The 3,805-nt window shown below is 47.8% G+C and overlaps 2 pseudogenes; both read right to left on the reverse strand.

The window, feature by feature from the left end:
• Positions 1–797: 797 nt before the first annotated feature.
• Positions 798–1,436, reverse strand: LOC102240397 (annotated as a pseudogene).
• Positions 1,437–2,795: 1,359 nt separating this feature from the next.
• LOC102240702 lies at positions 2,796–3,434 on the reverse strand (annotated as a pseudogene).
• Between the last annotated feature and the right edge of the window lie 371 nt (positions 3,435–3,805).

A 3,805-nucleotide genomic window follows, 5' to 3' on the forward strand; every position in this document is an offset into this window, starting at 1 on the left:
TTCTCTCCCAGACTTGGTCAAATAGCAGCGTTGGCCCCTCTTCCTGCCCAAGACCCTGCCCTATTCTCTCCCAACGACCACCAGGATCAACTGTCTTAACAACTTGCATGTTTATCAGACAGCAGTCTTTTTTCAAATACATATTCATGTGTGTGTTTATTCATATTCATATACATATATAGCTAAATCAGAAAATAGTCCCTGTCCACAAAGAACGTCTCCCTTTACTAGTTGAGACAATCCACAGTAGGCATACTCTCCTCCCTGCCACAAACACGTGCAAGGGATTTTGCAATTAAAAGTAGATCCACTGTTTTGCCACCTGAATTGCTTCATTTTGGGAGGCAGCAGAAAGGGTGACAAGAAGATGGAAAGTTTGAGGGCTGGTGGGGGATAGAGACAGGCAGACGCATATAGAAAAACTGAAAAGGGCAAGCAGAAAGAAGAGGATGAAGATAGAAACTAAGATTCTTACTTCCAGTTCCACCATCCTATACCAACCCGTCATTCTCTTATTGGATGTCCTCTGTTTTCGTGGAGGCTTCAGAATTAAGTTGCAGGCCTGCATCAAAGATGTGTGGGGCCCTTGGGCAAGTTCAGGCAGTAGGTCTACTTCCAGGAAGGCCAGGATTTCATTTCCGCCTGATGGAAAACCCCAGCCCCAGCAGTGCCCAGGTGGACTAGAGAAGGCACCAGAATCAGGAGAAGGTTCTGTTATTTTCTGAGTTTCCTCTATCAGCAACTGACAGAGGATGGAGCTCCGCACAGGAATAGCCGCAGCCTTGGTTGGGCCCTGACTAACCAGAACTGAGTACAAAGAGCCTGGTGGGTTGACCGGGAGTCAGTGATTGGCAGCTGGGAGCCGGAAGCACTCTCCAGACTTTAATGTGAAGCTCTAATTGTTTCTCTCCCAGCTCGCCTTCCTTCGCCCACACCATGACATACAGCACGGCCAGACCCACCACAAAGGCCAGTACCTGCGAGGCCATTTCTGTGAAGATACACTGGCTTCCGAGGTAAGTGCAGATGAAGGCAACTGCCACCGTGACAATGAGGTTGAAGATGGTGAGGACCAGAGCCTTTGCTGACCTCACTTGCTTTCCCAGGTCAGTGAGAATCCCACGGTGCCTTGTATCCTGACAGGAGACATTGCAGGTGATCCGCTTCTATTGCTCATTGGCCAGCTGTATCTATCTTCCTTTTCTCTGGAAGGCAACTAGCTCTGGGTTCCTGGGAGGCTTCACCACCTCTGGGAGAGATTGCACTGCCTCCCAGGAGCTCATGAAGGTAGACTGTGGAATCACTTTCTCTCAGCTGCTGGTGCAGATCCTGGATCAGGGGGAAGGGAACCAGGCCTGGGACCCACTGGGGCGATCACCCCCATAGAGTTTTTGTTTTCTGTGGATATATTTCCAGGAGTGGAAATGTTGGATCATATGGTAGTTATACTTTTAATTTTTGAGGAATTTTTATACTGTTTTCCATAGCAGCTGCCCCAATTTACAATCTCACCAACAGTGTATAACAGTTCACTATTCTCCACATCAGCATTTGTTATCCCTTGTCTTTTTTATGATGGCCAATTTAAGGCATAAGGTGATATCTCAATGTGGTTTTAATTTGCATTTTCCTATCCTGCACCCTCCCCACCAGGGATCAAGCCCACAACCCGGGCATGTGCCCTGACCGGGAATTGAACCATGACCTCCTGGTCCATAGGTCGACACTCAACCACTGAGCCACCAGGGCTGGGCCTGACTCAGATTTTAAAAGGCCCCCACAGAAAAGTTGCAAACGGAGGAGGTGGGTGTGTTCTGAGCCGACCCTCCCCATTACAGAGGACTCGCACAACCACTGCGGACCAAGACAAGGAGGTGGGATCATGCCTGACCAAAAAGATCTCCCAGGCCTCTCTTTTCCACCACTACCCCTCCCCTAGCCCAGACAACAATACCTTGGGCCTGGCTTCAGCATTCCCCACCTCCCTTCTCCTGCTGTTTCTCTCCCAGACTTGGTCAAATAGCAGCGTTGGCCCCTCTTCCTGCCCAAGACCCTGCCCTATTCTCTCCCAACGACCACCAGGATCAACTGTCTTAACAACTTGCATGTTTATCAGACAGCAGTCTTTTTTCAAATACATATTCATGTGTGTGTTTATTCATATTCATATACATATATAGCTAAATCAGAAAATAGTCCCTGTCCACAAAGAACGTCTCCCTTTACTAGTTGAGACAATCCACAGTAGGCATACTCTCCCTGCAAACACAAACACGTGCAAGGGATTTTGCAATTAAAAGTAGATCCACTGTTTTGCCACCTGAATTGCTTCATTTTGGGAGGCAGAGCAAAGGGTGACAAGAAGATGGGAAGTTTGAGGGCTGGTAGGTGATAGAGACAGGCAGACACATATAGAAAAACTGAAAAGGGCAAGCAGAAAGAAGAGGATGAAGATAGAAACTAAGATTCTTACTTCCAGTTCCACCATCCTATACCAACCCGTCATTCTCTTATTGGATGTCCTCTGTTTTCGTGGAGGCTTCAGAATTAAGTTGCAGGCCTGCATCAAAGATGTGTGGGGCCCTTGGGCAAGTTCAGGCAGTAGGTCTACTTCCAGGAAGGCCAGGATTTCATTTCCGCCTGATGGAAAACCCCAGCCCCAGCAGTGCCCAGGTGGACTAGAGAAGGCACCAGAATCAGGAGAAGGTTCTGTTATTTTCTGAGTCTCCTCTATCATCAACTGACAGAGGATGGCGCTCCGCACAGGAATAGCCGCAGCCTTGGTTGGGCCCTGACTAACCAGAACTGAGTACAAAGAGCCTGGTGGGTTGACCGGGAGTCAGTGATTGGCAGCTGGGAGCCGGAAGCACTCTCCAGACTTTAATGTGAAGCTCTAATTGTTTCTCTCCCAGCTCGCCTTCCTTCGCCCACACCATGACATACAGCACGGCCAGACCCACCACAAAGGCCAGTACCTGCGAGGCCATTTCTGTGAAGATACACTGGCTTCCGAGGTAAGTGCAGATGAAGGCAACTGCCACCGTGACAATGAGGTTGAAGATGGTGAGGACCAGAGCCTTTGCTGACCTCACTTGCTTTCCCAGGTCAGTGAGAATCCCACGGTGCCTTGTATCCTGACAGGAGACATTGCAGGTGATCCGCTTCTATTGCTCATTGGCCAGCTGTATCTATCTTCCTTTTCTCTGGAAGGCAACTAGCTCTGGGTTCCTGGGAGGCTTCGCCACCTCTGGGAGAGATTGCACTGCCTCCCAGGAGCTCATGAAGGTAGACTGTGGAATCACTTTCTCTCAGCTGCTGGTGCAGATCCTGGATCAGGGGGAAGGGAACCAGGCCTGGGACCCACTGGGGCGATCACCCCCATAGAGTTTTTGTTTTCTGTGGATATATTTCCAGGAGTGGAAATGTTGGATCATATGGTAGTTATACTTTTAATTTTTGAGGAATTTTTATACTGTTTTCCATAGCAGCTGCCCCAATTTACAATCTCACCAACAGTGTATAACAGTTCACTATTCTCCACATCAGCATTTGTTATCCCTTGTCTTTTTTATGATGGCCAATTTAAGGCATAAGGTGATATCTCAATGTGGTTTTGAATTGCATTTTCCTAATGATTAGTGATGTTGAGCATCCGTCTTTTAATGTACTGTTGGGCATTCATATATCTTCTTTGCATAGATGTCTATTCAGGTCCTTTGTCCATTTTTAAAATTGGTTTATGTGTTTGTTTGCCACTGGGTTACCTCTATAGTTTGGATATTAACCCCTTATGAGATACATGGTT

The sequence above is a fragment of the Myotis brandtii genome, unplaced genomic scaffold (genome assembly GCF_000412655.1).
Source record: "Myotis brandtii unplaced genomic scaffold, ASM41265v1 scaffold170, whole genome shotgun sequence".
In the NCBI taxonomy this organism is placed as follows: Eukaryota; Metazoa; Chordata; class Mammalia; order Chiroptera; family Vespertilionidae; genus Myotis; species Myotis brandtii.